General features: G+C 37.8%; 1 protein-coding gene across 4 annotated transcripts in view; it reads right to left on the reverse strand.

Moving 5' to 3' along the window:
- The window catches only part of LOC106462768 (probable E3 ubiquitin ligase complex SCF subunit sconB), a 74,197-nt gene that overhangs the window by 54,960 nt on the left and 9,169 nt on the right, over positions 1-10,068 (reverse strand). The gene's annotated exons all lie outside the window — the stretch shown is intronic.

Consider the following 10,068-nt stretch of genomic DNA (forward strand, 5'->3'; position numbering starts at 1 on the left):
GCACACGGACTATTAAAACAAATACTCAATATATTCATGGACAAAAAATACTTATTAAAATACTTCACTAAAAATATTTTTTATTTGTGAAGACTTATAATATTAAGTAACTCAAACAGTTGTTTGGGATGCAGGACCTGAAGTGACATGAGGAGGCCAGAGAGCACTGGAGATTCAAACAATTACCATCTCTCTTCAAGTATCCAAAGGTACCCGATAAGGCCTCCTGATATAGGGTGATTGTTGGGAGATGCAAAACATTTGTTAAAGAGGTAAGTTGTCAGATCGTGGTTGCCTCGACAGAGACTGCCAAAGAGGAAGTGGAAGAGGTGGGCACTCCTGAAGGTACCACAGAAGTGAAAACCAGGGTTGAGCCGGCCAATCTGGTGCTACCAACAGAATATAACCAGGAGTTGAATGAATCATTGCTAAATCTCTGGGTAACAAATGAATAGGTGGGTAGGCATATATGTACAATCCAGTCCAGTCTTGACCAAATGCATATACTGCAAATGCCCAAGAATGAGGTACTGGAGACCAAATCCTGGGATTGAAAGTTCCAATGAGTGGCAAATGCATCAATCCCAAACTGAGAGAAAATCCAATGGAAAAACCCCCTCAATCAAGCATCCATTCTCCAGCAGGATTGAGACAATTGATCAGCCATCAAATTCACCACCCCTGGAACACAACCATCTAGTAGGATGATATGATGGGAATGGAACCAATATAGAAGATCCAAGGTTCAAAAACAAAGAAACCTGAACCAAATGCCCCCTTGCTGAGAAATGGAAGACACCACCAAAGAATTGTCAGAGTTTGAAGTATGACGACTATACCTCTCAATATTTCTAGACCTAGAGACATTGCTCTTTGAACAGCAAGAAGATCTAAAATATTGATGTGGAGGGAAGCCTTTTCATCTGTCCATAGGCCCTGGAATTCCTGACTGTTAAGATATGCACTCCATTCCTGAAGTGAGGTATCAGTGAATTGATGGAGTGCTGGACTAGGTGGCAACAAAGATACATTGATCATAGTATTGTTCCCATACAACCCCCACTCAAGATCGAAGATGTCGATTCTGAATAAAGAAATTGGGGAATCCAATGGATTGCTGTTCATGATCCATTGGTCACATAAAGACCACTGAATGTATCACATGTGTGCTTGTCCCAAAGGAATGAAAGATTTGAGTGAATTCTCAAACGATAAAGAACCATGGGAGAAAAAGACATGAGTAAAAGTCAGATGCATGGAGCTGGGTGGGAGTAGGCTGAGCCCAGGAAAGATATGTGTTGAAAAATATACCCAGATGGACGATATTTTGTGTTGAAGTGAGAAGAGATGTCTCAGTTCTAATAATAAATCCTGCCTTGGTTGCTTCAAAAAGCAGTATCTGGGTGTGACACACTGCCAACTGGAAAAATGGTGCCAGCAGTAGCCAGAAGTCCATGGAATGGTATGAGACCAGGCCCAGGGAATGGAGGTGAAGAAAAAAGGTTTGTACTATTTGGCAGAATATATATGGAGCTGATGCTAGTCCAAAGGGCAAAGCCCTGAACTGCAGCACCAGATCCTTGTGAACAAAATGCAGATAGTGGCAGGACAAAACCACTATGGGAACATACAGATAGGCATTGATGACATCGAACTTGCTCATCCACAGTCCTTGCAAAAAATACCATTGCAGAGTGAAGAATGACTCTATTGTGAACTTTGGAGAGTGTAGGAATTGATTTAGATGAGAAAGATCAAGACCAGATGCCAATCTCCCATCTTCTTGGGCATAATAAACAGATGGGAATAAAACCCAGGAAGAACTGGAATTACTCTCTCCACTGCCCCCTTGACCAACAAATTTCTGATAGCCATGGAACAAAGTTCCGAAATCTGAGGATCTGTGAGAGTCGGAAACACTACACGTTGGGGAATAATGGTTGTGTAGATATAAACTGAATGACTAATCCTGATGCAAGGAACTGTAGTATCCATGGAAAAGGTTTCCACATGTCCAGAAATACTCAGAGCCAAGCCCCCACAGACCCCGAAGACATATGTTAGTTACTGCTGCCACTGGCTGCATTCTGACTGAGCTGAGGAGCCTCATGGATATGGGTGGAATCTATTCTGGGTACCCATGGACCAAGGAGCTGATGTAAGGGGTCAGACCACTCAAATAGGGGTAGAACTATGAGACCCACTGTAAGAGCCAAGGAAAGTTGAGAAACCAAGTACAACAGGAATGAATGCAGACGAGTGACATCAACCCTCAAATTCACAGACTTTGAAATGCCTGCAAAGATCAAGGGTTGGAGAAAAGGGTCTCATGTAGCTCACAGAGAACAGCAGCAGTTAGACGAACATCCTTCAACAACTCATCTCTAACCAACAAATCCCAACAACATAATAGACAAGATACTAGGAAAAATATAGAAGCTGACAGATGAGCCAAGGAGGATGCCAATAATGGTCCCAACTCATCATCTAAGTGATGTGGCAATTGCTGTGATGCTTTCTAAAAAAAGTGTAGAGATGATAAATATCTCAGCACAGTTAAGGTCAAACAAATCCTGGAAAATTGTGATCTATTCAGGTTGACCACAGACTCTGTTTAGAACCCCACATTTCCAGAAGTGGGTCTATTTTCTGAGAGTGTAAATACATTTCCACTTGGTGGTGGTAGGTGAAAGCATATTGTTCTGACAAACTTGGTGGACAAGGCATAGCTGTCCCTTCACATAACTGAGCAGTAAACCTGCCTGCCTGGACTGCAACATCAGGGGATGGAGGAAGAACTAAGTACATGCCCTCAGACCTTTCCATCATCAAGGAAGACTCAGACTCAAAAGCAACTGGGAAAAACCCAGCACTAAATGTACCAATGAAAGAAAAGTAGCTGGATGTGGCTGATCCAAACTGATCTCATGAGAAGATGACAGAGTAAAGGAAGATGCTGAAAAAAGTGAATCTAAATTCTCTCCAAAATGTCCAGGATCGTCCATAAGTGCAGCCTCAGAGCCCCCGGGAGAAACGTCACCAGACCGAATGTATATCTCCATCTCACTACAGACAAGGTCATGGACAGCCTCAACCGAAAGCATCTTCTTCCCTGGTTCATGAGTAATGCAAGATATCAGAGGAGGGATAGGAGGAGAGACCTGATTTGCTCTATGCCAGATACATTAATCCGGGAATGCATGTTGAAACTTTTTTTTTAGTTTTTTGAAAATTAAATAGGTAACACAAAGAACACACAAAGTATCTCCAACAGTCATACTACATAGAAACCCATTAGTGAATGCTTTGTCGAGAAAAAGTGATGATATTATCTGAAGGAGGTGCTTATGTACAGTACCAAGGTAGATGGTGCATTAACATAAGTGGAGAGTATCACAAGACAGATATTGCCAAGAGCAATTAAGTGGGGAATAAAAGACTGAAGCAAGTGAGAAAAAATCAGACCAATGCTCAGATAGGCAAAGGTAAAGAAGCCCTAGTAGTTGAGTAATAGCTGTAGTGTGAGAGAAGGTATATATATTTTGTAAAAAATATAGTATTAAACATCAGAATAAAACTATTGGAAATTTCTGAAAGAGAGGATGTAGCAAGAGGACTATGATTTTCTATTTTATGTCTCTGTAGCCAAATAATATTGAAGGATATAAAAATTTTGTTTTGCCTGAGTAATTTACATTAAATATCATACTTCTTAGAGGGGTAGTAAATAAATTAGAGAAAAGGGGATACCTTGAGAGCAAATGTCACATTTTCATACTAGGGGTAAGTCAGGTTTTTCTTTAATATTGCCTTATAAAATTAATAACTTAAAACTTAAATAATATTAAAACTTGAATTATTAGCTATCTTTTTATACCAAGTTATTCACATACCCTGATAAGAAAGTAGTTTAACTGAATTTTGAACATACTTCGGTAAAACCTTGTGATATGTGCAGAAAAGGATACTTGTAGTGAAAGGGTTAAAAAGCATTATTTTTTCTATACAAGACTTGTAACTTTTACTGATAGTTTGTCAAAGTTATAGTATGGAAACTCTCATTATTACTTGATAATTTCAAGGTTGGTGTAATCCACCAGCCCCATATGGAAAGAATTAACTGGGACACAATGAAAGTAAAAATTCAAGGGCAAGGTGGAAAATAGGTACATGCAAGTTTCCCCAGTAAAACTGACAAGGTCATTATGTAAAGCCTCTAATAGAAGGTGAAGCATAGACAGATAGCAAAGAAGTCAAGAAAGTAAGAGACAAAGATGAGTAGATGAAGATAGTGAGAGAGAAAGAAAAAATGGAAAAAGAGGAGATCCTAAGTTGAAATAAAAAACTCAAGTAATGGAGGCTCATGCAACAAGATAGCCTGAGCTTCAGCAAAAATCAACAGGAGAAAATACACATACTTGTATAATCCAAGGAGCAAAGGATGAAGGTGGGTTCAGCTAAGATAACATAAGCGTCTGTTGAGAATCCTGCATCTGAGATCAGAATGAAACCAACCACCTGGTACACAATGGCAATAACATCAATTACTGTCAGTGTTTCCAGTTGCCATTACAGTATTGGGTGACTCTACTAAATAGCAGATACAGAACCTTAAGAAGTGTCAGAAACATAAGATAATTTATTGTAATCCAGGCAATCCAGAAAACCAAAATTTTTTTAAAATAAAAATTGGCCTGATATGTTGATAGTGCAGAAACATAGGTCACTGGGCTAATGACAACACTGAAGAGTACTGAACAAAATTAATACACTAGGTCCAAACAATGGGGAACAGTATTGTCAAAGAAACCTTAAAAAGATAAATTTGATTAAAATAAAATAAAATTGAAGATAATTTGACATAAATTTTTAACTAAAACATTGGAAATTTGGTATCTTAATAATGGAAATTAAAGAAAGACAACACTACAAATGTACACAAAAATTTTAAATAATAAGAGCAAAACATTTTGGTAATTCCTAGGGAAAAACACAAGCACAAACAGTGCCAAAGAAAGAATGAATCTAGTGCTCCTAGAGATTACTGTGCATGGAGAATGAGTCACCCTCCTTTTGATGTATGGATGTAATTAAATGATGACTACATCATAGGCTGGCACAATACATGTTAGCATACGTAGGGGTTGGAGCTTCATTCAAGGTGTTATGGAAGTGCGCATAAAGTAATAGTTCTTTGTGGTGCATAGAGGCGAGTAGCTTTTCTGAATGAAATAATTCACCAAGCTTGTATAATATACAGTTCATTTGCAATGCATGATATTAACTTCAATTATCTTTTTTGAGTAGCACAAACATTTCCTGTCAGTTATGTCTTTGGAATGAACTTGAATGTCATGTTTGCATTATGATTGTTAATTTTATGATGAGATTTGTAAACCAGTTCTAGACCACAGTTATTGACATACAAGGGCTACTTTCAAACAAGACCGCTTTCAGCATTAGTGGATTCAATGCTATATTATGCGCAGGCTATTATCGGGATTAAAAAGTAGTTCAAACTAAGATAAAGTAGGGATCTAAATATAGAAGTGAACTGTCATATTTTCTTCTGATATATTTGTACATATTTCTACAGCAAATTTGTTTTTCATATTTCAACTAGTCATTTGTCACTAGTAAATAAAACTTAAAAAATGGTGTGGAAAAAGTTAATCAAATGTAAAAAAATGTCTGCAAAACAAGTTCAACTATTCACACTGCAAACTGTGTTATTTCATCTATGCAAATGATTTTCCTTACTGCTTGAAAAACATCATAAAAGGTGGTTCCAAATTCCTTAAAGTTTACAACCTTAAAATAAGACAAATATACACAGAAATAAAAATGAAGCGCTCTTTAGAATGACAAAAAGTATCCTTATAAAAAACACCACTTTCGGAAGAATTACAAAATAATGAAAAATAAAAGCATTAAATATCTACTGCTTAATACAACAATGTTTTAGTAGATAACTGAAATATTGCTTTTAAATTAACATTTTCCTCATCTGAAAATGCATTTCTGATAGACATCTCTTCACATAAAATAGCTATATCCCTCCCATGTGTGCCTTTAAGATTTGAGAGCCACTAGCCTTGAGTTAACTCCCACCTTAGATTCATGTGTTTAACATAAACTACTGTGCTTGTGCATGAGGACATCATTGTGTGACAATAGCCCTTTACCAATAGGAGGATGACACAACCTCCATGCACAGTAACTTCTCTTAAGCACTATTACTCGAAATAGCTTCACTGTTAGACAAGGCATGAAGAAAGTGCATCAGAAATGGGGAGGTGAGGTAAGAATGTGTGACAAGGTGAGTATCTATTGAAAACACATTTTCAGATTAGGAAAATGTTAACTTCCAAGACAATACCTCACCTCCACATACATAATAGCTAGAATCCTATGCTGAATTGAGGGGGGAGGGGCCAGTGCAAAATTAAACTACACCTTTATGAGCTCCCTTTAGAAAGTGCCCAAAGGAGGAACAGGCAAATAAGTGTTGCAGGGATGGGTGGAATAAGAACATGACCATCCAAGCCTTTGCATACAAGTTGTTGACAATTCAATAGGTGTAGTGCGGTAAAGGTGCAAATAAACCATACAAGGTGTACTCACATTGATTCAACTGGGCAGACTCAGGCTGCATAAGGATGGCACCAATAGCTGTTAAAGGGGTGACTACACTGATAGCATCACCACTTCCCTACTTCTCACTGTATTGTGCTAAACCCAATCAATGAGGAACTCTCCGTGGTTCACCACCCCAAAGTCTAGGAACTGGTAAGTGGCAAGGGTTTCCTGTGCTCCACTTGAAGAAGGGGAGGGAGAATTTGCATTGAAGAGACCTGGAGAAATGCCCTGATCCCCATCAGACACTTGCTGGAAAGTTCTTTTACTGGAGAAAGTGCAATGGGTGACTACAAAACCCTATTTTAAAAATAAAACAATTGTGAGCCAAAGGAGTGGGAAGTCCAAAGTTAGTTGATAAGGCTGCCCAATTACCAGTGATGGTGGAGACAGACAAGCCATGATTGAACAACTAAGTAAACAAAAGGCAAAAAGGTGTGCCATAGTAGGACAGTTGGAAGAAAAGGAGTTGTGGATGGACCATTGACAACAAATCCACCATTTCTATTGATAGATACACAAAGGACAACAGGAATAAGATAAGAAGGCTACAAGGTCAGATAGTCCAGTCCTATGGGCAATGAACTGGACAAGATGAATGAATGATACCACTAGAGGAAAAAATGATGTGTGAGGTTCAAGCAATAGAGAGGAGTCCAGACACCAATCAAAGAAGTAGAAGAAACCAGGACTGAGTTGGCTAAAGAGGCATCACCAACAGGACCCAACAAGAAGTGTTGTGTATAAAGCCAAAAACCCAAAGGAGTCAAAGAGGAGGATAGGCATATGGGAAGAGGTGAGACCAGTCCTAGCTGAAAATATCGACAGCCAGAGCCAAAGGAGGAAGAACTGGGGCCAAGAAGAGAGGAAACTTGAAGATGAGAGGAGAATTATGGGCATCCATTAAAGATGTGTCCAACCAAGAACAGAAACAGTTAAAAACCCAAGAGGTGAAGGGAGCACAACATGGGAAGAATGCAGTCAGGGCAAGAGAGGTGATCCAGCATCAGATTCAAAGCCCCCAGTACTTGACAAGTGACAAGGAGAACTCAATGGGAAAGAACCCAGAAGAGGAGGTCCAATGCCTGAAAGAAGTCTGGGAGCAGGTGCCCCCTCGAAGGATGATATAAGAAATAACAGTGAAATTGTCAGAGTGGATTATGACCAACTGATCCAGTAGAAAGGGTAGGAAAAGAGAGCATGTATAATTAACAGTGAGAAGATCAAGAATGTTGATGTGAACTCTCTTCCTGTGCCCAAATGTGCCATGGTGTCATTCAGAGATGCATGCCAACCTGAAAGGGAAGTAATTGGTGATGGTTATGGAATGCCAATTGTGGTATTGGCACAGTCTGTTCACCAAGAAGGGAGAAGAGAGGTTCACAACCACGGATAATGGATCCTGAGAAGGATTCTACTGATCTCTCAAAGTTCATTAAAGGAGGTGCATGTGTGCTTTCCCCAAAAGAATGAATGGCTTCAGGGAAGCCAGAGTCCCCAAAGTGAAAGAACCTCATGCACAGGAAGAGAATGAGAAGCACAAACAATAGTGAACAGACATTCCATAGCTCAAAAGTGAAGAAATGAAGGTGATCTGACCAAGACGAGAGTAGAAGGAAATGCTCAGATTTATTAAATACTGTGTAGGTGTGAGAAAGGACTTGGAAAACATGACAAGTCATCCCACCCAAGCAGCTTCCTGAAGAAAGGAGGCATGAGAGAAGAGCATCACCTAAAAATGGGCAATAGTCAACTGACCATGCAGAAATTGAAACACATCACCAGTCCTTGAAGGCAGCAAACAAAGGTTGGAGATTTTCCCCTGCCAGTAAGGCAGTAACCAAAGTAAGCCCAGGTGAGAGAACAATCAGTTAAACTTGTTGTCATCCTGGTCACTCTCAAACAGGAAAAAAGATGTCAACTGAAGGGATGGGAGGGGTAGGCTCAATCTGCATGATGAAACCCACAACATCCTCAACAAGCCTCCAGAAGCAATAGTTGAAGTAGGGCTTGTGTCCTATACTCAGATGCTTTCACCGGATAAATCAGAAGTCGTCATTGCTTGAAAATTCATTATGATAAGCAATGCTTTTGAAACAAAGGCAAAAGCAGAACAAAAATGTAAGTTCTGTTGATGATAGCAAATCTCAGTAAATTGAAAACAGACACAAAAAAGTTATTATGTCTGTTATATGTAATACCAAGGAAAAGAATGAAATTATTTTGAGAGCAACTGTTTAACTCTTTCCATATCCTTTTCTGCAAATGTCACAAGGTTTTACTGAGTTACATTGAAAATTTAATTAACAACATTCTTATTATGGTATATGAATAAAATATAGCTCATAAATGAAATTCTAATATTATTTTAAACAGCTTTTATCACATAGTTAGAAAAGCAGAAAAATTATGATTGTTATAAGACTTATCTGCTTTTTTACATGTTATTATTCTGTGTTCTGAAGTGCTTTATTTAATTAAATAAAATTATTTAGTGCATTACCACTGTTAGTATTAAAAAATAGTGTTAAGTTTGATTGAAAATTAACAACAACAAAAAAGAAGAGCCAGGTAAGTACATTTCTTGTTTTTCATGTGTATTCTTTATTTATTATTTTAAAAGTAACTAAAACACAAAAATAAGAAACTTTTTAGGCTAGATAAGGTTACATAAGTTAAAATAATGAAAAAAGAGACAATAATAAAACTGTTCACAAGATATGCTCGCTAGTAGCTCTTTTGCTGCGTAATTCAAAAGAGTAATGTCAGCTACACATTCGCTGAATGATTTATATCTTGGTTGGTGGGATTATTAGATAGACATAGTTCAAAGTGTAATAAAACAAGAAAGCTTAAGTAGAAACAGATGTATAAAGTTATCAGCTTTAAGCTATTTAGGATAAACAAATGTAGTTTCATATTACAATTTGAAGTCATTCTAGAAAGAAAATAAGGGTTATTTAAAGTTATTTTATGTTTGTTAGGAGGCTGGTCAATTTTAGTTAAGGTATAGAAAATAACAAATAAAATATAAAGTTTTACCAAAAAAAACATTTGAAATTTATTTAAGAGGATTTAGAAATTGTGCAAAAAAAAATTCTACAATCTTCAAATGAAGAAAATTATTTTTAATCTCAACATAAAACGCACTTTGCCTTTGGAGCAGTCAACACTTTACTCCATATATATTCATGGAGAAACTTTTAGGGAAAATACTTTATTAAACTAGGTCTGGTTGTTTGTAATTAAGCACAAAGCTACACAATGGGCTATCTGTGCTCTGCCCACCACGGGTATCGAAACCCGGATTCTAGCGTTGTAAGTCCGCAGACATACCGCTGTGCCATTGGGGGGCACTTTATTAAAATTTAAGATTTTTTGTCCACTAAACTCTTAATGCTTACTAAAAGCTTGTGGAATTTTATAAAGATA

This window comes from Limulus polyphemus, unplaced genomic scaffold, assembly GCF_000517525.1.
Source record: "Limulus polyphemus unplaced genomic scaffold, Limulus_polyphemus-2.1.2 Scaffold1244, whole genome shotgun sequence".
In the NCBI taxonomy this organism is placed as follows: Eukaryota; Metazoa; Arthropoda; class Merostomata; order Xiphosura; family Limulidae; genus Limulus; species Limulus polyphemus.